A 27048-nucleotide genomic window follows, 5' to 3' on the forward strand; every position below is an offset into this window, starting at 1 on the left:
ACCATGCTGACATTCAAGAAACCTTTTCAGATACTCTCTAGTATCAGTTCTATCAGTGAAATCTACAAGGGGGGCGAAAGTGGTGAGGAGGCGGCATGATCCCGGTGCCGGCGTAAATGCCACTTCCGTCGGCATGCCATCTAATGGCAGCATACCTAGAGAAAGTTTGGTAACACAAGGCCAATTTTTTAATGGTAGTGGACAGTTTAGATGGTAGTGATAATATTTATAGTGCAATCCTAAAAATGCTTTCCTGGGAGTAAGGTCCACTGAGCAGAGTGGAGTAGGATTCTGAGTAGATCGACTGGGGTGGCACTATCAATCGTATTTCATGATCATATTTCATAGCCAGTATTTCCCCCCTTATTCCTTAAATTACTTTAAAATATATAATTCAAAATAATTCCTGACATTAATTTCTGTCTTGGGATCCTGTTGAGTTGTGAAAGATTTTCATTCTAGGTAACAAAATTTAGGCTTCTTTTTCACAAAACAACTCCTCCCTGCCTACACACACGTTATTTTTAGGGCAGCATAATTGTGCTGGTGCAGCTGAATATAGCAGCTAGATGCTATGTGATTGAAATAAGTGAATCATGTTGGAGGCCCAGAGTAACATCACTGGGTAAAAACCAATTTGTGGCTTCAAAGTATCAGAGCAGAGTTTGATTCAGCTGGGATTCTATTTGCTGCAGTAAACAAATGGGAACCACAAAAATTAACATTTCTGCTGAAGTCATCAAAGAGGGACGAGTGATTATGGCCTATTTGTAATTACTGACAATCCTTCCCAGATTGTTTGCCTCTCTTTCTCCAAATACCTCACCCATAGCGAGATCAGGGTTTGTTTTGTGTGTGTGTGTGTGTGTGTGTGTGTCTTAGAAATATAGGTTATGAAAACACACACTCTGTGTCTGCAAGAAAGAAATGTCTGTATGTTCTTCCTTCCACCAGAGTTTTGCTTCTTAAACATAAAATATTGACTGAATAGTTCACTAATATCTCAGATTTCAACATTTTAATCAATTGGGAACGTGATTTTGAAGAAGAATAGGAAGTAAAATATACGCTAGAGCAGTGGTTCCCAACCTTTTTTTGACCAGGGACCACTAGGACTTTTTTTGCTCGGTGCAGGGACCCCAAGGTTCAAAATAAAAATTCAGAGAATTTGAAAATAAACTTTAATCATAACTGTTAGTTAAACATTAAACTTAGAATAATATTTGAATATATATTTTTATAATAGAGAACTTTTAATTGAAAATATTAATTTATTATGGGTTTATAACTTTGTTTCGCGGACCTTAATTTAGTTCTCGCGGACCCCTGGGGGTCCACAGACCCCCGGTTGGGAACCAGTGCGCTAAAACAAGGGTTCCCACCGTAGTACCCATGGGCGCCATGACACCTGCCAATACCTTTCCTGGCACTTGCCAAGTGCTTTCAGAAACTGGGCAGGGCCAGGTGGAGCTTTTGCCCAGTAGGGCTTCTGACTGGCAATGCAGATTAACAAGGCATCCTATCAAACAGCGCTTCTGCCTGTAATACTAAAGAGTTACTATTATAGTTATACATAACCTCGTTCCTTGACATTTTGTGGTTGGCTCTGCCTCCTGCAGCAAGTCGTGCCCACCACCCTGTGTCGGAATTCCAAAGGTGCCCACAGGGTGAAAAAGGCTGGGGACACCTGTGCTAGAGATATAAAAAGAGTTATAAAAATAGTTACTGCTGCTACCACTGCAGCCCCTTTTCACAAACCCTGTCTTGTTGTCCAATTGTTCTACACAGTGCTGCCATACTAGGGAGAATTCAGTTGAAATTTGTTTTTATTAGCTTCTCTCTGCTGTGGATTACCCAACACTTGTTTTAACATACAGAAAGAAGAAATTATGTTAGCAATACAAAACAGTCTTACTTATTTTCATTTGGGGTCACGCTGTTGGAAAACACCGCCAGTTTTCAACCAGCATTTTACAAGGCAGGACAGTAAATAATTTATGCCTCGCTTTGCAGCACCTAAGCACAGTAAAATGAGCGAATGAATCATTTCAGAAATTTGCAGTAACAACATTTCACTTTTAATGCCCTAATTTTCCACATAGGTTTCGGCTGCAGAATTATCATTATGGACAACAACAATTTATCACTCATAGATCATATTTAGGTATGCAAACTGTTTCACAATTTTAAAATAACTCTCATTTTAGCTCTGAGCTTCAAAAAGTATGACAACACTAATCAGTTGCCCTGGAGAAAACGGCTGCTTCAGAGGGCGGACTCTATGGCATCACATCGCTTTTGAGCTCTCAACTCAAACTTCCTCCTCAAACTCTGCTCTTCCCGTGGCCCATCTCCAAATCTCCAGGAATTTCCCAATCCAAATGCATCAGAGTTGGCAACCTTAATTTACACACTAAAGGACCCCATGCTCCTCCTTGCCCATTATATTGCCTTGAGCCCTATCCATCTGGAAGTTTATCCAGATCAGCTCTAACGGCAGCTCCTCCCCCCGGCACGCCCTGCGAAGCCTCCCGGGACGCCCCCAGAATGCCGGCGCAGGCCATTAGGCCGGTGGGATGCCGGTGGAAGGCCCCGTTGGCATCCCTGGCCGGAGCTGTCGCAAAAGCAGCTGGAGTAGCCCGGACGCTGGCGCGGGGGCTCCCAATGCCGGTGTGGCCCCTTCCTGGCCTCCTAAGTGCTTTCGCCCTCGAAGGTCAGGAATGAACTGATAATTTCACAGAATGCTCATCAATGCATGCTACAGGCAATTTTCAAATATTGTATAGAATATTGACTCCCATATTTATAATTCATTCTGTTACCCAGAGCACACTTCTCAACTGATCGTCAAGGAATGAGACTAGATATTAAAAGAAAAATATATAGCAGAAAGCATCACCTTTAAAAATTCTACATCATTTCAGAAGCTATTTCATTTTCATCACTGCAATCAACGCACTAGCTATTTACATTGTGAGAAACTATTTGATTTAAAAAATGTGAAATTATATTTTTGCAAGTGCCTCTAGTATTGTACCTCGTAATAATGGCCAAAGTATTTACGCAGGCTCATTAATTATGAATCAACCATGAAAGGGGTATTTATCTATCACTTCTGTACTGGAATACTTTTGGACCAACTATAGGACTTAACAGAATAGTTAATGATCTGAAAAAGGGAACTATGGGAAGAAGAAAAATGAAAAACCAAGCATGTTTCCCTCCTACAGTCTCAGAGGGGAATACTAGTGGCATAGTATAGTTATGCTGGATGTCTTAGCTGCATTACAGAGTTTCTACAAAGCTCTGTCAGAATTATCTAATTTGTACTTCCCATGTTGCTGAAACACAGAATGAACTTTCACATATCTCTCCCTCTAATTTTCTAAAGAACAGTTTTTTTGCAATATATTTCCAAGGGACGAACTGATTAATAGTCAAACCATATTGGCTCACCCACATTATAATAAAACACATTTATATAAAATCAATCCAGTTTTAAATTAGGTAGTCCCCACAGTAATAAAAACTAGTCCAAATGCATCAACAGTGTAATCCTAAACAGAGTTACATACATTGACTTTTATAAGAGTGTAACTGTTTAGTATGGTGCTGAACCTTGCCAATAAAATAAATATAAAGTTAACTTAATCTGTACATAGATTGTACTTTCTTGTCATTAACATAAACAAGCAGAATCCAGTGTAGGGGGAAAGTTCATCTTTCCTGTACATATCCACTGCTGCAAAGGGAACCTCACACACACGAGTTCTGCATAGACATTTTGCAGCACAACATTAAAGTATTAATTATAATTGGACAATTTTTATATCAATCAATGGATTACTCCTATCTTAATGAAATTACCTGCCACTGTAACAAAAGATAAAACAGTCCCCTTTTTGCTGGCAGATAAAGATCCAAGAACAACATTGACAGCGGCCAAGCATCTCTCCACCATATTTTCCTTAAAGAAATAAAGGCTCCCCTTTTACTGCTCAAAACCTTTGGGTCAAGGGAACTTGAAGGAAAGGAAGGAAGATAATTGGACTTCTCATCACACAGCCCCCAGTTTGCATATTTAAAACTACTTAAGCCAATGTTCTTGTTTTTGCTTCTAGATGTCTCTGGAAAATGTCAGTGTACTAATATTGCTGCACTCCTGAAGAAGGATAAAAATGTGATAGCCAAACTGACAGAACTTCCCACTTTTAGGGATCTGCTGTTTCCAAAAACAATTAAAGAAACAAAAGACATATTCTTCTGCACAGTTTAGCAGGTAAATATGTTTGAATTCACCTGTGCTGGTCATTGACTGTAATAAAGATCTATACTATATTTGAATTCAAGTTAGTCATACATATTTAAGAAGGGACAGATTTACAGTACAATCCTAAAACCACTTTCCTGGGAGTGAGCCCCACTGTATAAACCTGAGTAGGATTCTGAGTAGTCCTGCTTAGGATGGCATAGCCAGTCTACTGCACCAAGGAAGGGGATCAGCAAGGGCTGAATGGGTGCAGCCATATTCATGCAAAATAAATTATGTGGAATATGTCTTCGGTTTCTATTATCAAGGACAAGTTTAACAAAGAACAGGCATAAGTAAATGACAAGAAATTTTAGTGTGTGTTATTCATAAGACAACCACAATGGGGGTGGGGTAAAATCCCTTCGGAACATCTACTGTGGATTGTTTTAAAAATTATTTGAGTGAACTATTTTTTTAAAAAAATTACATTCACCAATGAGAACTCAGAGATGTACATGTTCCTCACTCTTCCACCCTCATTTTATCCTAACAATCCCACAGGCAGGCTGAGACATGGTGAGTGTCCCAGGATCACCCAATGAATTTCACAGCAGTCTGGATCTGATCCAACTCTTTAATCACTACACCGTACTAAGTGTGCATAAATTCATAACATCCAGCATGAAATACTCTGTAATAATCTGAGGCTTTAAAAATCAGCTGATGGATGAAAACACAAACACAGAAGCCCCTATGGTAACTGGTGTTTGTCCATTTATTTGTTAGTCCATTTATTTAAAAAAACACACACAAAAAAAGATGTTGGGGGGGGGGGGCAGAAAATAGTAAGACCAAACACACTCCCCACATACTACTGCTTTCACTGTGTGAAAGTTAAGCATATGTTTAAAATTAATAGTTTAAAATTATTATTTTTTGTTGGATCATGTTCTAAACATTTCACCATATTTTAGCAATGTTTTTAAACACTTGTAGCTCAATTGCATATAAAAGTAGAAGTATATTATAATATCACACAGTACTGGGAAACCTGATTTCTTCCATCTACCCCCCCAAAAGATTTTTGAAGATAATATAGAAAGCAGTTCCTTTTTTAATAAGATCACAAGATTATAATAAATAATCATAACCAGATAGGCTGGATTTGAAAAGCAAAACTGTGTGTTATTATGTAAGGAAAGGGTTAAATTATGGACTTGTAAGCCATTAGCTAGAGATTTATTGAAGGAGTTAGAAAGTCTATAGTTCAATATGTGGTGACTGAACAAGGACCATAGGTGCAGAGAGAGAGGGAGAGGAAGAGAATTCAGTCAAATGATGCCTCTGGGGTTTTGCAACATATGGCCCATCAGTCAAGGGTCAAGCCCCCTCACAAATTGCATGCACTTTACATAGCCATCTGCATCAATAAATTACTACTCTTCTGTACCACAAGCACTAATGCAGGAGCAAGAGGGATCACCTCACTTACAAATGAACTGCTTTATTTATTCGTGTTCACTTTTTCCCTTGCACAGTGACCTACCTTTTTCACACATGGATTTATTCTGCGTAACTTGATCAGAATAAAACACTGCAGCTCAGCTTCCTTCATGACATTTTGCACAGGTGTATACAGAATGATAGGCCTCCTGCTAAGTAGTAGCATGCCCATTCTAGAATTACTTTTTGCTGTAACTTATAAGATTAATCGTCTTCTACACTTTATAAAATATACTTTGAAAATAACTGTATTGCAATGCAAGTCTTTTTTTAAAAAGATATTTTATTGGTATTTTAACAAACAAAAAATATGAAAAACACACACAAAAAAAATACATACACTTACAATCACAGATTATTCTCCTTCAGGGAGTGAATTTCACCTTACATCTTATTCATCTTGTGAGTTATTTCAATATTATACAATTTGCTTAATGAATTCAAAAACTACATGAACTAAGCATTAGTTATATTATCTCTGTTTATCAGTTTTTAATGTACTCCGTTTATGCAAGTCTTATATTCAATGCACATAACTCTTTATTGTAGTCACTCATCTTTCTTTCTCAACTCAGGAATCATACACTAGATGCCATTGTTTTATGGATGCTATATATCGGCTGAGGCACCATCAATCCTGAATGAGAGCAGGTACAGTTAGGATTGCCAGGTCCCTCTTCGCCACCGGCAGGAGATTCTAGGGGAGGAGCCTGAGGAGGGCGGGGTTTGAGGAAGGGAGGGACTTCAATGCCATAGAGTCCAACTGCCAAAGCGGCCATTTTCTCCAGGTGATCTGATCTCTATCAGCTGGAGATCAGTTGTAATAGCAGGAGATCTCCAGCTAGTATCTGGAGGTTGGCAACCCTAGGTACAGTACTTGTTAAGGGGAAATCGGGGGCTCTGGTAATGTCTGAGTCCTAGTCAATCAAGAGACCTTGATGCTCACCACCAGTTCCCCATATCTAAAAACAGATCAATTCCGCAAGTTTGGCAAAATATCAGAAATGTTTCTTGCCATAGCCTCCATGGCAAGTGCTAGAAGCACATCAAACACATAGGTTATGACAGCTATAGAAGAGTGACAGGCTCCATTCTCCTGCCTTCAGACCACCTATCATCATCAAGTTGCTCAATTTACTTTGGCATTACAGAGCTATGCTTTAGCCACTGGTAGGTTTCTGTACTCTTTTGGGGAATCAAGAGATATAGCTCCTATACTCCTCACACTTCCTAGTATGCCCTTGCAAGCACCACAAAGATTGCCATGAATTTTATGTTGTCCTTTGACTGAGAGAAAAGCTTCCATAGGAACACTTGCATTAATAGCCCTGTTGACCGCCTATTTAAATGGAAATATCAATAGAAAATTTACTAACACAGTACCAAGCATATAATGGACCTTTTAAAATCATACTGGGATTCAGGGAGCTAGAATTTATGTTTAAACAAATTGAGGTCAGTTGTATTTATTATCATAATGTATTTATACTTAAAGAAAATGGTTTCATTAGTATATTGTGCATTTATAAAATAAAACGGCCAAAGATCTATATTAAAACATCTAGTCTAAAGCTATAAAACTAGGTGTGTGTCCTAACTTAACCTCATATTTTGTTAAACGCATTCATTTATTCACTTTCTGCATTGATGGACAACCTAGGCATGGATATGAATCAATGCATTTACGTGCTCTGAAAGATTCAATCATGCAGGACTGAGCAGTCCCTGAAGTGTTGAAAGTCAGGACTAAACAAAAAAATAAAATTCTATTAACGTCTGTTTCACTTTCCTTCCTGTACTTTATAAGAGAATTAAGACAGCAGAGGGAGGGCGGGGGGGGGGGGACTGGGAGAGAAAAACAGAAGTCTGGCTCTCTCTCACACACGCACACAAAATATGACTACAGCTGCTTGCTTTTACCTAAGCTTTTAATCATTCCCTTGTCCTTTATTTTCAATTCATATAAAACCATTTTGAAGAGAGGTAAAATGCAGATGGGAGAACTCTGGCTACAAACACATGAGATGTGTTTGAACACCCACCAGTTCAGCTCACATCCTGTTTGCTGGTTGTGAGCAGGGAGCTAATCCTTTGGTCAACTTTTGGGTGCATTCAGGCAAATTTGGATTACACAGTTTGCACAATTACAGCTCGCTCACACAGTCAGACAGCTTCCTCTCAAATACCTAGGGTTGCCAGGTGCCCGGTGGTGGCGGGTAAAATCCCGCCAATCCACTGGGTTGCCTGCCGGCCAGCTGAGGATCTGAGGATGGAGCCTGGGGAAAGCAGAATTTAGGGAGAGGAGGAAGCTCAGCAGGGATGTGATGCACAAAGTTCGCCCTATGAAGTGGCCATCTTTCTCCAGGGGAACTGAGGATCCGTTGTAATTCCGGGAGAACTCCAGTTCCCACCTGGAGGTTGGAAACCCTAAACCCCCTTCTTATATCAGTTTACAACAAGCAGTAGAGGCAGGATACTTTTCTGCTGCCATAGTTGGGAATGGTCACTAGCAAAGTTCTCTCTTTCTGCTTAATTTTTAATATACGACAAACAGAAGGATTATACCAGAGATATAACAGAAACTACAGAACTGGAAAAGTAAGCAAGTGACACATTTGTATGCAACTGTACTAGTTTGGTAAGACCAAGCCAGAGACAGACAATAAAAACGGAAGCACTGGAAATTACCATATGGGCAGCCCCAAGCTATAGTTTCCAATACGGAGAGTGTGCCAATCAGTGAAAAGGATATTTCAGAGAAACGACAACAGTTCTGATATTCACACTTTAGATGAGTTATAAAATGTGTGTGTATCAGAGCACCTGAAGGAACTACCCTGAGTCTTCTTTCTTCTAGATGAGGCAATATATACTTTTTATCATCTCCTACTAGTTTTCTGGCACAACATATAGAGTAACGTTTTCACGCTATTTGATTAAACTAAGGCAGCTTACTCTTTAGCGGATAAAGATGAAAAAATATATATTTCACTCCTTTCCAAGGCTGCCTTTGAAAAAAGAATTCTGAAACATTACTACATAAGATGTGGCCTGGGGTCTCTTCAAATTCAATTACAACATCCCTGGGGTTGCCAACCTCCAGGTGGCTAAGAAAACAACAGCACCAGCTCAATAGATCATAGCCAAAGTATATTGCCTAGTAACACATATAGCAAGAATTTCTACATATTATTTTACCATTTGCAGGTTGTATCCTAAACAAAAACAATTCATATACAATACCAATCAGTCCGATAGTATAAGGTAACAACAGAAAAGTCCACAAGTGGGAATAAGAATTCCAGAAATATAACAACCTGATAGCTGTTCAAGTCCCAGACTTTCAATGGTACTTCCTTTCAAAAATAAAAATAAAAAACATGGACAAAAAATTCCGTACACCACGTGGGAGGAGCTACAATTAGTAAATTGATTAAGTTTGAAAGTGAAGTTTGTGCTAGAGGAACTAACTTCCTTTATTGGCAGGCAATACGGGCACATAGCACAAGAGCCACATTTAAAGTGACCCTTTGGTTTCGACTCCGTTTTACTGTCCAGACAGTCCGTTTTTATTAAATGGTTACGCAGGGATTTGGATTTCCTTAATCCAAACAGAGGAAACTCATTGCACCCGGGTACATTGTATAGAACGTGCCAATGCTTACGCACAATCTTCTGAATTTCATGGGTCAGATGATTGAACTCTAAAGAGGCAAAGATTCTCGGCTTCCTGGACTGGCTGCGTTTAGATGTTTGTAACAACTCATGCCTAGGAATAGTGGTGGCTCGGGCTAGGGCGTTCTGTGTGATCCGGGGTTGAAATCCTCTGTCCTGAAATCTATTACAAAGGTCAGAAGCTGCAGAAACAAAATCTTGTTCAAAAGTAGAGTTACGTTTTAATCTAAGAAGTTGACTAAAAGAAAGATTAAGTTTTAAATGGAGGGGATGATGTGAAGCAAAGTGAAGTCCGGCCCCTACATCCGTAGGTTTTTGGTACGGTTTCACAGCAGTCCTATTCTCCATGGTCCTAAAGACCATCAGATCTAAATAAGCTATAGATTGTGAATTCATAGAGCCAGTGAATTGTAAATGCGTATTCAGAGAATTGATCCATTGAGAAATAATAAAATAAGAAGAATCATTATCCAATATACAAAAAAGATCATCAATGTACCGAACATAAAATAAAACATGATCCCGAAAGAGCGGGCTAGTCAATAACAATTCAGTCTCAAATGCCACCATATAAATATTGGCGACCGATGGGGCGCATGCTGCACCCATTGACACTCCTTGGGTCTGTAAATAAAATTGATCTTTGTACCGAAAAAAATTATTCTCGAACAGAATATCAATGAGACTTAAAATGAAATGAGTAGGTATAGATAGGTCTTCTCTAGTGTCAAGTTTCTTCTCAATGATGTTTCTGACCTCTTCCAAAGGAATATTCGTATATAAAGAAGAAACATCAAAAGTAACAAAAACAGTTTTATCAGTAAGTGGGAAATTCTCTACTCTGTTAATGAATTCACTGGAATCTTTAATGTAAGAAGCTGTGCACTTGCTAAAGGGCTGTAAGAATGAATCAACGTATCTAGAAATAGGTTCCAGTAGGCTACCAATGGCTGAGATTATAGGACGGCCAGGTGGATTTAAAAGCGTCTTGTGTATTTTTGGTAAAGAATAGAAGATAGGTACTCTAGGATATTTTACCATTAGAAAATCAGCTGTTGCCTTATTGATATAGTTCAAGGCTAAACCTTCGTATACTACAGTTTTGATAACATTCATTACCCTCGGTGTAGGGTCAAGGCTCAAAGGAGAATAGAAGGAACGATTACTAAGTTGTCTTAGGTTTTCTGAATTATAATTACTGGAGTCCAATATCACCAGGGCTCCACCTTTATCAGCCGGCATAAAAGTTAAAGACTTATCAGCTGAGAGTTGCTCTAGAATCTTAGACTGCTGATCTGTGAAATTGCAATAATCACTGGACCAAAACGGAGGTGCCGTTTTGAGTTGGATATATTTTGTTTGAGTTTGGACCTATTGTTGAATTTGGACCGATTTTATTTTTGAAAGGAAGTACCATTGAAAGTCTGGGACTTGAACAGCTATCAGGTTGTTATATTTCTGGAATTCTTATTCCCACTTGTGGACTTTTCTGTTGTTACCTTATACTATCGGACTGATTGGTATTGTATATGAATTGTTTTTGTTTAGGATACAACCTGCAAATGGTAAAATAATATGTAGAAATTCTTGCTATATGTGTTACTAGGCAATATACTTTGGCTATGATCTATTGAGCTGGTGCTGTTGTTTTCTTAACCTAGTTGTCTCAGCACACGTTTTTTGTTTCCATTAGTTAAACCTCCAGGTGGCGGCTGAAGATCTCCCACTATTACAACTGATCTCCAGCTGATAGAGATCAGTTCACCAGGAGAAAATGGCCGCTTTGGCAATTGGACTCTATGGCATTGATGTCTCTTCCCTCTCCAAACCCTGCCTTCCCCAGGCTCCGCCCCCAAATCTCCAGGTATTTCCCAACCTGGAGTTGGCAACCCTAAGCATCCCGGGGAAGGAGATTCAGCTATCCCTTGGTGGGGTATAATGAAACAAATAATAAATATAAGTTGAAGATGGGGGCAGATAAATGGTGGGTTGGTTTTTATGCATCGGAAGAAGAGAAGGAAGAAGTGAAAGGTAAGGATAGGGGGTGCCAGGATGAGGAAAAGAGCACAGTACAGGGGGAAATGTAGGTTCCCCACTACGCAACTAGATCTGGCCTGATGGCCAGCTCCATGCAATTGTGCTTGGCCCAGCCTGGCATTATGGACAAAGCAGTTTCCCAGGGAGCGGGTGCCAGGGGGACAGGAGGGAAAACTGAAGATGAAGGGAGCAGATAAAGGTAGCCTGGTTGGTAGTTGGGGAAAAGCAGGCCCGAAAAGGAGAATGGCTATAGGGGCTTTCAGGGAAGGGAAAGACTACTTGCGGACCCCCAGTTCTGGAATTCCATTTCTTCCCTGTGACTCTACAAAGGCCAGGTTTATGTCCCATCTAGAAAAAGGTATATATTTTTTAGCCTTAAATCCAAGCTGGAATTGGGTGGTTTGGAGTGCAGCCTAATTAATAACAGATACGTGAGCCCTTGAAAAAAAGGTAGGTATAAACCCAGTAAATATATACACGATTAAAATATAATTCAAGTGCTGCCCCCATCAAATAAATCAGCAGTACCTAGATTAGCAATTTTACAGTCAGAATTTCCATCTCTCTGAGACAGGCATCAATATTTGCAACATATAATTCCAAGTACTATAGCAGGCAGACATAGACAAGTTCACCAATTTAAAATATTTAAAAAGAAAAATGAATGATGGCAACAGATGTGGGTAATGAAGATTAAGATAAACTCCCTCCAGTGCTACTTACCTACATTATGGATTGACAAACTTTATGGAGCACTTGCTAAGGAGATAATCCCTTTCTTCCCTGACCAGTGGTGTATAGGAGACAAGTATATGTTAATATTCTCCAGTAATCTGCCACAGATTTATGATTTCAATAGAATGCTAAAATGACTAGATTTCTCTGACCTACAACAGAGCAGCTTACAGCCATTTATTACTGCTGAAGAGTCCCGTAGGCACTAACATGCAACTGTGCCCAGGGAGTTCCCAATGGAAGCAGCGCATTGGGAGAAGTTGTGGGCGTGGATTATGCCTAGGGTTGCCAGGTCCCTCTTCACCACCAGTGGGAGGTGTTGGGGGCGGAGACTGAGGAGGGTGGGGCTTGGGGAGGGGAGGGACTTCAATACCATAAAGTCCAATTGCCAAAGCGGCCATTTTCTCCAGGTGAACTGATCGGCTGGAGATCAGTTGTAATAGCAGGAGATCTCCAGCTAGTACCTGGAGGTTGACAACCCTAATTATGCCTAACCTTGCCTCCTGGACTGTGCTGCTATTGGCTGGGCCTCAGGAAAGTCCAAGATGGTGGTGACGTGCACAAAGCCAGCCTCATGGCCTCCTGGTCCTGTGCTACCATTGACTTAGTACTTGCAGTGCCTCTGGGTCTCTGCTTGCTCCCAGTTGGTGGTGGCATATGGGGAAAGTGTGATTTACACCAACTGTCACCTCACAGACTTGTGCCACCACCTGCAGGGTCTCAGCCAAGCTCCTTGTAAGCACTGTTCACATGGGAAGGCTAAATACATTGTACAGGCCCTGTCTCTTTCTACATACTCAACTTGGCCATGCCATGCTTCTCTGGAATTCTCAACTTGGCTCCCTGATCAAAACTATCTCATGTAGAGTTGCTGATGCCGGGTTGGAAAATTCCTGGAGATTTGGGGGCAGAGCCTGGAGAAGGTGAAGGCAGGGGAGGGAGCTTAACAGGGATGTGATGCCAGAGTCGCCCCTCCAAAGCTGTCAGGGAAACTGATATCTGGAGATCAGTTATAATTCTGGGAGAACTTCAGGCACCACCTGGAGGTTGGCAACCTTAATTTCATCACTCAAGTAAAGCATCCAGTAGCATCCCCACTGGTGTAGTGAGGTCTGTGTTCAGTTGATCTCCCAACGCCTCAGACGTTCTTCTCTCAGAGTTGTAAAGAATATCCAGCCTAGCATCTGCTGCTAGGAATGTGATACTGATGGAGCAAGTGTCTACATAGAATTATACACCAAATCCACAAAGGACCAACATCAGAAGTTACAGAATAATTTTTAAGGTTGAGAAAATATGAAGCACAGTGGGCACATAGTACAGCTCTGAAGATCTTCCACATGACTCATAATGTATCACTGAGAAGTCAAATTCATATTAAAGCGTGTGGGGTAAACTTTTCCGAATAACCACCTTTTCCATAACTTCCACAGCCATACTTCAGATTCAGAAAAAGAAACAAAACAACTTCATTTAAACTCAGAGGTAAAAATGGCATCAAAAAATGACAAGGAATTTCCATAAATGACCTGACCCAAAAAATATCCTACAGGCTGCTCTTCTGCCCAGTGAAGCCAGCAACATAAGCAGCCAAGAGACAATAAAAGGAAGTAGCCAGAGGCCCAGATGGCCCTGTTGTAAATATAGACTCTAAAGCTTGGCATCTGGATTTTGCAGCTGCTATGCACATCCCATTTGTAGCCATAAATGCTGGTTCTGATACTGGATCAGCTATACCGGGTCAAATGGAAGCACATTTTCTATCCCAGTAGGAGAGGTAGTAATGCCAAATAATTGCAAGTGACAAAAGCATTGTGATTTCATTGCTGTTTAGACTGATAGCATCAGATTTCTACACCATCCGTTCCAGTTTGAGAACGGGCAGGCTAGTTTTCAGCCTCAGTTATCAAGATGAAATCTTACATTGAAAATAAAATAAAAATGAACAAAACAAATAGATCTTGAGGAATGTGGCTCCATTAAATGTGCATGTCTTATATTACTATTTGGCCAAAACCACACACACAAACAAATACACAAAGCACCTTAATCACAATTATTTTATTCCAAGGTTTTTTGTTTGTTTGTTTTTTAGGATTTTGATGAGTTTTGTGAATGCTCTCACAAATTTATTTATTTATTTATTTATTGTTTTATTTTAAAAATTTATTAGCCACCTTTCTACCTTATAGGAACTCAAGGCAACTTACAATGTAAATTTTGAGATTACAGGCACAAGAAAGATCCCAAAATTGGGTTTATAGAGCAAGTGATAAGGTGCAGTCTTAGCAGGTGTTGAAGTTTGCACGAAATGAGAGACCAAGTTTCTGAGCACACAATCTCTATTTTATTCCTGTGTCAATACTCATGGCTGCCAAAAACCATTATGGGCCCCCGGATCAACGATTCCACCTCCCCCCCACTTTTGACCCTGATACAAACTGAATATCATAACAAAACAAATCACTTTTCTTGCTGTTACCATGAATCTATAGCAATAAAAGAATCGGCCTATCTGTCCATTTATGGCAGGCATAACTCATCAGAGAATAAAGCTAGGAGACTCAAAATCGGTTACCAGCTTCAGGAAGATTGTGGGAGCTCCAGGACCAAGTTTGAAAGGCATGGGAGACACACACTCCATGCTATTTGTAATGGAAGCTAACAGTGCATTCCTAAGGAGAGTTACTCCAGTCTAAACCCATTGAAATGAATGGGCTTAGACTGGAGTAACTCTCCTTAGGAATGCACGATAAGAGCCTCTGTTTGTGGCAGACATAACTCATCAGAAAATAATGCTACATATTTGAAAACTGGCCATCAATCCCAGAATGATGATGGGAGTTGCAGTGCCAAAAATGAAGGAAACAGGAACATCCTGAACAAGGTTATCTTCACCACAGCCAACATGTAATAAGAGAGCTTTTATGCAACCTGTCATGTGTTCTCATACTCAGATCCCCAATCTGCCATAAAAGGTTGCTGCTGGGTGACACGCTCTCAGCCAGACCTCCCTCATAGGGTTGTTGTGAGGATAAAATGGAAAACAGGCGAACAATAAAGTTTTGGATCCCCATTGAGGAGAAAGACTGGGCATGACATTTGTTATAATCTAATTTTAATGACATTTAAAAGATTATGTTATTTGTCTTATAGCAAAGGGTTATTACAAAGGGCTATTAGATCTCCCAACACAATAATGTTATAAACTCAGTGACTGAACTGGGAGTTTTAACTTCTGTGTCACATGTGTAACCACTAAAACAGATGAATGTTCCATTAAAGTACATGTAAGGGGGGAAGGATCACGGGGAAATATTACCTCCCCCTCCCTTCTGTTCATAATATTAACAAAGGTTTGCTACTATACTACCATTAAGTACATTCTAAGTTGCCAAGCAGGATAGGGATGAGAAGGAGTTGAGACCAAGACTGGAAAATAAATAGAGAGGGGAGGATGTATAAAAATTAGTTGGAAGGAGAGAGAAATGAATGAGAAAAAAGGTTGTTTTGTCTTACTGTAATATACTAACTACCGCTTTACTTCAGAATTGCAGAAAGGCAAATCTAACCAATAGTCACAGTGCCTTTTACTTTGCTCAGACTGTACTGGTGCTTGGAGCTGGTGCCCAAACGCTGGCATGTTTGCCCCCGGGCCAGCTCCAAAGGAGCCCCCCACTTCAGGAATGGGCTGTCTGAATTCTGATATCTTTGGAATATTTTTTGGAGGGGTAACTTGCTCCTCCTACTGCACTTCTGAGAAAGTCTATATCTAACGGAGTATATGAGAATAATGTTCCTTCAGAAATATGCCATTCTTTCTCCCTGGTTTCCTAGCTGTTATTATTTTTAATCATGTCTATTCCTTTAAAAAAATGAGGAGATATAAAGCAAAATGTACAAGCAATTTTATCCAGAATGCCTAAAAAGGAATGGAGGAAGGAAAGCTGCAACTCAGCTGGAGCTGAGTCTGTTAACCCTTACTGACCAAATTAATTCTTCTATCTTATAACCTTTTCTCATTAGGCTCACTACTTCTTTCTCATATGTTTCTCTTTTCTTTAATGTCCACAGTGACAAATGAGAGCATTGAGCAGAAAATTGTATTTATACTATTTGGGGGTTGCCTCCTCTGTATGCAGTGGGGAATTTGCCTCAAGAAAAAGTGGGGTCATAAAAAGGGAGACAGGAGCAGGAAAAATGAATGTTCTGTTTCACTCAGTCTGGTACGTATTTTTAATCATGACTGCGAGCCACTTTGCTGCAACTTTCACCAACAACAATCCTCAGGCTTCCTCAGGCATAATATGCAGGGTTGCCAACCTCCAGGTACTAGCTGGAGATCTCCTGCTATTACAACTGATCTCCAGCCGATAGAGATCAGTCCACCTGGAGAAAAATGGCTGCTTTGGCAATTGGACTCTATGGCATTGAAGTCCCTCCCCTCCTCTCCTCAGGCTCCGCCCCAAAAATCTCCCACTGGTGGTGAAGAGGGACCTGGCAACCCTAATAATGTGTGTGTGTGTGCATGTGCGTGTGTGTGTAAAGTGCCTTCAAGTCCTAGGCAGTGTTTAATAGCCATGCAGTTCAGGATGCGGAAGTGGGAAAGGGGAAGAGGGCAAAATCACTCCCTCCTCCTGCTCTACCCAGCTCAGCAGACTGAGGATAGATAAGCTCCTTCTCTGTTCATTCCTTTTCTCTTAAAAAGTCTCCTTTACCCTTCTTTAAATCCATCTCTCTCGCATTCCTCCTTGTGGCTATTTCCTGAGCAGAATTCTCAGTTGGTCAGAGGCTTGGCTCTCTTTCACTTTCTCTCATGTGATTCTTTATACATCCTTCTGAGCACAACCATTTCCCTGTTCTTATGCTTGAGTACCTTTTTCGATTCCTATACCCCTATATTACCCTTAATAGATTCTAAACCTTGTTTTGCAAAAGATTTCGGGGTTACTGGTAGCCTGTTAGAAACCCTTTAAGCTTGCTTGCACACTATCCACGTAAAGATTCCTAAACCACACGTTCTTCTCTCCCTAATTGGTGAGTGAGCTTAAATTCCCCCAAACTGGGTGCGGTTCTGAGTGAGTGTCCTTCTGAATCCAAATTAGAGACTCCACCTGTCTGGAGAATATGGGGAAAAGGGAGCACATGTGGTAACCCTGGTGTGGTAGAACACTGTTGACAGAAGAGGAAGAAAGACTAACTTTGCTGAGAAGATTGGGGAGCCTTGTGTGGAACTCACGCAGTCCTTGCACTGGATCTAACTCAACAGTAACACAATTGAAAATATTCAAACATGTAATGGAAAGTGTTAGGTTTATAAGTTGGAACCATATAGTTAAAATCTATTGAAGCAGCAGCATTGCATGTGTTTACTATGGTTTAGTTTACTATGATTCAACCACTTGACAGTGCCTTTAACATTACAACCCCTTAGCTTTTGAAAGTCAAATTACCCAGAACTCCGGTTAACTTAATTTCAAGTGGCTGCAGAAACAATTATATCTCGGTAGTATAATGACCATCAGACAAATATTGTATAATTAAGAGATAGCTTTGTCACTGCATAAGAAAACCACTTTTAGTTGTGTAAAAAAAAATACTTTTGCTATACATCAGCCAGCATGAAGAGGAGTATTTGTCTCTTCCAGCTGCAATCACCACGTTAATAGAGCTAAAATGGAAAATGAGTAAATTGCCAATTTCCTTTCTATGTAAGTAGCACAATCTCTTCCTCTGTGATTTCCATTTTAGGAAGCTTCCTCCTCTTCATTCCAGGATCTTCTAGTGTTTGAGCAAACAGCTGCTCATGAAGCCTGCTGTTCTGTAAAGGTTCTAAAATGTTGTGCTCTTTCTATATCAGCTTCCATCAATAGCACCCTTCCATCTAATGCTGGATACAAACCATTCCCTAAGCAACTTACCTGAGCTACCCTCTGCGCTTAATTTACTCATCTTGTGCTATATGAAAATTGTCCAGCATAGTTGTGAAATAGCAAATGCTATTAAAAATGATATACATGCATGTTATCTTTTACAGACTGTCTGAAAGACATAGATCTTTTTCTTTTACCAGGATTTCTTGAAATGCCTAACACCACATGATTTGGTTCTTACATTACCTTCCACAGCCCAACAACCACTTTCCGTCCTGAGATATTTTTCCTTAGATGTTAATTATCTGAACAACAACAACAACGAACACAGCAGTTTTTGAGATATTTTCCATTCAAACACCATGTTGGTATACCAACGATGAAAACGCGGAAAGGCTAACTGCTTATTCACATCATGAACAGCAGTTCACAAGTCGATAACGTACATGGGAGAAGTTAGCTGCCTGCTTGACAATTCTTGTTATGATACACGGAAAGCACAGGAGCAGGATATCCCCCCCAGTTATTTATTTTAATGAATGAGTCATACAGATAAGTCATACTGCATGTCATGGACTGTCACTCATGATCAGCATCTGGTAGTTTTAAAAACTGCCCAGCCTTTCGCTTCAAAGCAACATGAAGACATTCACCCAGTATAATCTGGCTGATCCCCAAATTTCAGGCCAGTAAATGGGAATAAGCAGTAGCAGTGAAGAGATATGCCTTGACAATATTGTGTGATTGTTTGTTTTCCATTTTGTTTGGGGTTTTAAATGAAGACTATTGTGGTGTTCTACATTTGTTCCACTTTTGGCTGTGCCGCACCATCTTTTTGAAACCTCGGATACAACAACCACAACCATTTCCTTCTGATAGGAAAAAAAGGCCACGTTCCCAGGCTGATATGCCCTTAGGAGAGAAAAAGAAATACTTGCTTAATACAAAGCAGCATAACCATCTGGTAGGGTCATGAGTGACTGGCTAGCAGAGCTTTGTAGCAAGCAAAGCATTTGCTATTTAACTCTGTCTTGACCACCAGCAGGAGATCCTATGCAATGCAAAAGTTCAAAGGTAGTACTAACACCAACACCTTGACAAAGTAGCTGAAACAGTTCTAATTGAAACAGGTGTGTGTGTGCGTGTGTGGGCACGCATGTGTGTAAAAGTTGGACATCTGATACAATTGAAAGATAATATTACCTCTGACCAATCCCTTGTTACCCTTCAATACAGCAGCACTATTATAAGCAGAAAGAAAAGCAGACATAAGAAACAAAGCACCTAGAGGAAAGCTTTTGACTTGCTAAAATTAGGTGACATGACTGTTTCCAATGAATCAATTAAACAGAGGAACTGCTTGAAGGTTTATGCTTACTCAACCCTTGGAGAAAGGTAAAGTGCCAGGTATGTATTAGGGTGATAAACGGACCCAGCAGCCGATGTTTAAAAGTTCCCATGTGCTCCCACTTTGGAGAAAGCATAGAAGCTCAAATACCTCACACGTTTTTTGTATTTATTTAATTCATTTATATCCCACCTTTCTCTTCAACAGAGACCAAAGTGGTTTATGTCATTTCTCCTGTCCTCCATTTTGTCATTCTTTGGCTAACAGTTTCTATTCTAACTAGGGTAGCCAGCTGCCAGGTGGGGCCTGGATTTCTCCTGGCACAAGATGGCGTCAAGATAAGACATGCCGGCTGCAACTTTCTGCAGGTTCATTTGCAGCTGTCTTTTTAATAGGAGGCTAGAGATTGTTTCCAACTCAACCTAGACTCTGGTCATGGCTTCTTGAGCTTACCCTGTTATGAAGACAGAGACCCATGTACCAGTGGAGTAACCGAAAACGTCTGGGTTAGGTCAGTAAACTCCAACCTTATACCTTAAAGAGCTTTATTAATTTTAAAAAAAGTTTTAAAAGAGATTAAAATACAAGTTACATAGTCAATAGGCAAATGGCGATAATAAAACAACAAATCTAGCTGGGTACATAATACTTATTAAGATGTTACATAATAGGCTGGATCTTGAAAAGTTAAGATGTTATTCCAAGCGAAAGAGTGACATGTTGAAATCAAAGTGCAGAGAAAAGCTATACACTGTAAAGCATTACCAAACTTAAGGAAAACTGGACTCAGGTCAGATGACTTCCAACTCCCAATCAAGGGGGACTTTTGAGAGAGTCTCTAGATGGTTCAAACCAGTCCAAACTAGAGTGATGTTCTCAGAGGAAAAGAGTGATTTCACCCCTCCCATCTTCCCACAGATGTGCTGGTTCAACTAATTAGGATGGTATGAGTTGGTGACCTTGATAGCTCAGTCCTTTAGTGTAACAAGCAACAGGTGTTATCGAGGAAAACAGAATGAGCTAGGCCTGTGTAAAATTACTGAGTGCTAAATCTTAGACACACAAAATGGAGAACAGCGAGGTATAGGGTTGCCAGGTCCCTCTTCGCTATCGGCGGGAGATTTTTGGGGCGGAGCCCGAGGAGGCGGGGTTTGGGAGGGACTTAAATGCCATAGAGTCCAATTGCCAAAGTGGACGTTTTCTCCAGGGGGACCGATCTCTATCGGCTGGAGATCAGTTGTAATAGCAGGCGATCTCCAGCTACTACCTGGAGGTTGGCAACCCTAGCGAGGTAGCAAATAACAAAATGGTTCTTCTGTCTTGACACCTGTGGTGATAAATCTGAAGGGATCCCTTTACAATGCTGAATCACAAAGGCAGTTTCAGAGGGTAGGCATTACATCCCTGTTGAGCTGCCTCTCGTCCCCAAACTCCACCCTCTCCAGGTTCCACACGCAAATCTTCAGGGATTTTAGTAGGCAACTCTAATTCTAACCTATATGAACAGTCAATGTCATAATAAAGCCCCCTGAAATAAGAACAAAATAAATAAGAATGAGAAAGAAAACTTTCTAACCGAACTGGTGGTGGAAAAGGAATGTATTTCTGATTATCTGAAGAAGTACTATGCAATATATTAATGATTTACAAAAATTGTAATTGTATTACTCACACATATAAATTATGACTATGCCTAAACTGAGATGAAATGTACCATGGTTTGATTTAGGGTTGCTAGCCTCCAGTGGGCCTGGAGATCTCCTGCTTTTACAACTGATATCCAAGCTACAGAGATCAGTTCCCTTGGGAAAAATGGCTGCTTTGGAGGGTGGACTCTATGTTGAGGTCCCTCCCCTCTCCAAACCTTGCTCTCTCCAGGCTCCACCCCCAAAATCTCCAGGTTATTTCCCAACTCAGAGTTGACAACCCTAGTTTGATCACACTGTTAACCTTGCCAAATCTGTGCCTTTTAATAGAAAACTGACAATCCCATACGAGATAATGTTCATCTATCTGTCTTCCCCAAGGATACTAATAGGGACATTTGATTGTTGAACTGGAAGTAGCAGATGGAAGACTGGATAAAGTCTCAAATGATGGCAGTTGTGTTGGGTTTTACTTTTATGTCTGAGAAAATTAATACCAGTAAGAGGGGCTGAGGCTCAGTAAGAGGGGCTGAGGCTCAGTGCTAGAGCATCTGCTTTGCATGCAGAAGGTTCCAGGTTAAATCCCCAGCATCTTTGCCCAAAAGGATCAGGTAGGAGGTGATGTGAAGGACCTCTGCCTGAGACCTTGGAGAACCACTGAGTAGACAATACTGACTTGAAGTACTAGAGGTCTGATTCAGAATAAGGCAGCTTCATATGTTCATGTGTTCAATAAATATTTTAATAAATGTGTTATCCAGCCACCAATGCAATTTATACTAAGATAGAAGCTATATGAAGGATTCATTTTTTCCAAGCATTAGTAGAAACCAGGATATTAGGCAGTTCACTGAGTTATGAATGTCTTTCATCCATATTTCTTCAAGACTAGATAATGTCCATTATGAAATGATATGGATATTGCCTGAGATGTGTTTGATCAGCTGACAAACCTCTATTGACAGATCTGGCAGGAACATATTTTCAAAGGTCTGTCATGAATTGTCATCAGTATTCCTATTTCAAAGCCTCAATCAGATCAATGTCTTTACTTACTTTAATGTATCACACACTTCTGGGGTTCACGGTCAATGTCTACTTGGTCAAGTTCCTAGAAGATAGCCTTTTGTCAAATGTCCATTACATATTCTGCACAGTCTGCTACTGATCATTTAATTCTACTGTTAATTCTGATTATCAGTGTCTCAGACAAGAATATCTAGCATCAGCTGATGCTTTTCCTTAAAAACTTGGAATCCTAACACTTCTTTAAAAAAAAAAGAGAGGCGATTATTAATTTTCATACAGAACTTTTTAAAGGGTCATCAATTTCAGATTTGTATCTTCTTTACCCTTTCCAAGCTTTCTGAGCATGAGAAACATATTCTTCAAGGCAGTATTCTCAGTGTGACTATCTTCTCTGTAAATATCTATAGCAATTTGCATCACTAAAGTCAGTAATTGCAATTGCTGGCTGTATGCACATTTCAGCTCCATCATAAATTCTCTAGTATGTTGATTCTTAAAAAAAGAAATAGACAAAAAAGAAAACAGTTGCAATCCCTTGACTATCTACACCAGCAGTTTATCAAAAAATATTTGCAGTCAGTAAGGCTTTTTTGTATTTTTATTAGCCATTTTAGTCCTTATATAGGCCAAAATACAAACCCTTTATGAAAAAATGTGATCTGGCGATCATGTGGTATCATTATAGGGATTCAGTCTTTGACTATTATCTCACTACTCTACTTGCTTTGGTGGCTGCTTTATTCCTTCCAGCTTATCCCATGACCTGCCAGGACATATATCAAAAGTCTTGTAAACCAGAATTAAATTAATGAATATTTCCATTATATATTAAAGGGCCATGCTCAAGAAGGCAGCAGTTTTGTGACAGAGGATTCTAGAGACAATGCACACCAAGGCAGAAATGATCTCGCAATCTACCCACTGAATGTCACCAGGCAACGTCATTACCAGTTCATCAACTCAAGGTATTTAAAGCAGATGGCACCACGATGCATCTTTTTCTACTAAGAGTTGCTAATTTCAGTCACCTCCCATAAAAAAAAATTAGAATTGGCCCCATGTCATTCAAACATGACAGTACTTTGGATTTCTCCCCCTTTATATTCTTTAGCCTTGAGGCAGATATGACAGGTGCCTTATTAAATTCCAAAAATAAACCGTAGCACAAAAAGACAGTGCATTCCAATGAGGCAGCAGGCTTGTTAAAATGCAAAATGCAAAAGCATATTTCACTTTATTTTTAGCTATCAATTTCACCATTTTTAAACTGTCACTTTGGAATATATAGAAATTAGTATTTAAAATCTGTACATTACTTTTCTTCTTTAAAAAAATCCTCATTCTGTAAAGTCTAAGCTACTCCAATTTACTGGAGCTGTTCATATGTTACTAAAACATAGTATTCAGTTTAGCCAGTGAAGTGTTTGTGAAGTAAGTAAATAATGACTCGGTCCTCAGTGTGACAATAACCTGACCCATCATATTGTGTCTGCTGTGATCTATGAACCTGCTTATTTGGCCTCCAACTACATTATCAGGTTTAATTATATAGCTCAACACTTCTGGCAATTTTGTCTCTGCAGATAGAAATGATACCCCAGATAGAAGCTGAACCCCTTCTAACACATCATAATTGTTCTGAATAATACTTAGAACAGCTGAAAGCACTGTTTTAATGCTGAAAAGAGGCCTCCTACAGTGCAATCCTAAACAGAGTAACTTCCTTCTAAGTTCACTGACTTATATGGACTTAGAAGTAGGTAACTATGCATCGGTTTGCACAGGAAGTCTCTTCCATAGAGTTAAGAGGGCTTATGGCTCAGTGGTAGAACATCTGTTTGGCATGCGGAAGGTCCCAGATTCTTCTATTGAAAGGATCAGGTCGTAGGTGATGTGAGAGCCTGGAGGACTGCTGCCAGTTTGTGTAGTCATTACTGACACCGATGGACCAATGGTCTGATCCAGTATACGACAGCTTAATGTGTTCAATGTCCATATACTTAGTACACAAAGGTTTTCATTGCACATAGAAAGAGGCAGTACCACAGACATGTTAAAGCAGATAAGTAGGTGGATATAACTAAAATGAATGTTCGGTTTCCATTCAAAAAACGCTTACTGTTAATAAGCACTTTAATAGCATATTTATAATATAGTGAAAATAACTTAATTGAAGTTAAAACAACTTCTTTTTACCTTGATACAATACAATGTGACATTCCCAATTTCAATTTAATTTTGCAGTTTATGGTAGCTGAAGCCTTCTTATCTAACACCGAACAATGTATGTTAAGTTCAGGAAAGGAGTGCATAGCTGAGAAAAAGTAGGATTGCAAGGAAAACATTTTTTAAAAAATTCAGTTTACCTATTCACACTGCTTTTGTTGAACAGATTGGAGGATGGAGGGGTATTCTGGCTTCAGTGATCCATGCTCTCATCACATCCAAGTCAAGATTACTGACATGTGCTCTACCTTTGAAAATGGTTCAGAAACTTCAAAAGGTTGAAAATGCGGCCACCAGGCTACTGTCAGTAGTTGGTTACAGGGATCAGGGATCATATCCCACCTGTGCTGAAGATCTGGGCACAGTTCAAAGTGCTGGTTCTTACTTTTAAGGCCCTAAATGACTTGGCCCTAAATGACCTGAAGGACCATCTCCTCTCACCAGTTAAGATCTGCCTTTCAAGTCCTGTGCCCCTAGGTGGCGACTAGTTACAGGGCATTTTTTGTGGGGCACCTCATCTTTGGAATGCCCTTCCCCCTGAGATTCATCTAGCATTGACTTTCCTTTCCTTTCCTTTAGGTGCCCGGCTAAAACACATGTGTTTACCCAGGGTTAAGGGTGTAATGGTCTGCTCTGTTTTATGGATAGGGTGTGTTTTTGTAACCGTTTGTGTTTTATACTGTGGTTTTAAATTGTAAGTCATCTCAAACAGGACTCTGAACAGGCAGCATAGAAATTTTCTAAATAAACAAAATAATAAATAATAACCACTTTCAAGTTGTAACTCGTAGAATAATATCCTCAGCTTTAAGTAACATAAAAAAATAAGCTGTCTAGACTCACAGAAAAGAAGCCCTCAAAAGATTTCACCAGGCTTTCAACAACTTCCACTCCACCATCAATCTAACAATGAATTACTGTGAACAAGAAATAAACTTTCCTAGACATCACAGTACAGATACATGAGGGACACACAAGCACCACATTATATCGGAAACCAACAGATTGACAAGCATATCTTCATGCCTCCAGCTACCATCCCAACCATATCAAACAGTCCATTGTCTATAGCCAAGCCCTACGCTACAGTTGCATCTGCTTCAACCCCTTAGACAGAGATATTCACTGAAAAGACCTACAGCAAGCTTTTTTGCAACTACAGTATCCTGCTGATATGGTAAGAAAGATGATTGGAAAGGCCAGAATTATAACCCAAGAACAGCTTGCTACAAGACAAGCCCAAAGAAAATGACAATAGGACACTTCTGGTGGTCACGTACAGCTCATAACTCATGCCAGACCAACGTATTAATAATGATCTATAACCAATGCTGGATTGTGACACCTCCTTCACGAAGAAGCTGACTCTTTCTTGCTTACCAACAGCCTGCTAACCTAAAACAGCTTCTTACCAGCGGTAATAAACTACTTAACAGTACCAAGGCCTGCAACAAACTAAGGTGCAAACTTTGCTCTCATATAGATCCTAGCAACACCATCACTGGGCCCAGCAACGTCAATCATACTATCTCAGGTTCATACTCAGGTTCATCTTCTAACATGGTTTATGCCATCACAAGCCAGCAATGCCCTTCCACCCTCTACATTGGACAAACAGGCCAGTCCCTGCAACAAAGATTAAATGGACATAAATCTGACATCAGAAACCCCCACATTCTGAAACCAGTAGGGAAACATTATTACCTTTCAGGACATTCAGTTGCTGACTTAAGAGTAGCAGTTCTCTTACAAAGGGATTTCAAAGGGAAATTAGAGAGACTGCTGAATTATCACTAATAATGAAGCTCAAGACAATGCATTCTCTAGATTGGATAGGGACCTGGGATGCCTGTCTCATTACCAATGCTGATTTCTCCACCCCTACTACCCCTCTGCACATCACACCTAATCCAATCACGCCTGCTAATGTCATTTACTTGCTTTTGATATTTACATGCTATTGCCATTGTGTGTCTAATTCACTCTTCTCTACTTAAGGATAGATGGACTCACATTCTAGCTGTATCTGAAGAAGTGAGCTGTGACTCATGGAAGCTCACACCCTGCGAGAAATTTTGCTAGTCTTCAAGGTGCTACTGGGCTTTTGCTCTTTTCTACTGCTACAGACAAACACAGCTACCCAACGTGATCTATCGTCATAAAAAAATAAATGGAGACATGTATACCCTTGGCCCCTACAAGGAGAACTAATGTTCAGTAGTTTCAAGGGAGGAGATTTCAGAATGTGTAAAAGCACAAAGGACACCCTTCTGAATCCATTTTGACTCAGGGTATGAGAAAAAGAAAAATGCAAACAGCCACCCCTCACCCTGCAGCTAATGTTCTAATGTTTGAGCAAACTATTATATGTTATTATCAAATAAAACTTTACTGCCCTATGCACTGGATATCTGGTCCTAAACCATCAAGCTCTTTTATCTCTTAAGATAGCAATCCTATACAGGTCTACTCAGAAGAAAGTCCCATTTATTTAATGGGATTTAATCCCAGGAAAGTTCTTAGGATGGGGGCGGCAGGGTTGAATTCTATCTAGTTTTCCTTGGGGATCGGGACAGCTGATTTTCCTTTTGCCAATTTGCCCCTCCAGTGGCAAACCAAAACACCTCTTGAAATGCTGTTCTTGGAGTGGGGACAGAGGACTACAGGGAACAGCTTGGGGGAATCAGAAGTCTCAGGTGGTAGAGGGATTGGAGAAAATAGCCC

At 40.1% G+C, this 27048-nt stretch overlaps 1 protein-coding gene across 2 annotated transcripts in view; it reads right to left on the reverse strand.

The window, feature by feature from the left end:
• The window catches only part of ROBO2 (roundabout guidance receptor 2), a 504839-nt gene that overhangs the window by 326555 nt on the left and 151236 nt on the right, over window positions 1-27048 (reverse strand). The gene's annotated exons all lie outside the window — the stretch shown is intronic.

This window comes from Euleptes europaea, chromosome 12 (assembly GCF_029931775.1).
Source record: "Euleptes europaea isolate rEulEur1 chromosome 12, rEulEur1.hap1, whole genome shotgun sequence".
Classification (NCBI taxonomy): Eukaryota; Metazoa; Chordata; class Lepidosauria; order Squamata; family Sphaerodactylidae; genus Euleptes; species Euleptes europaea.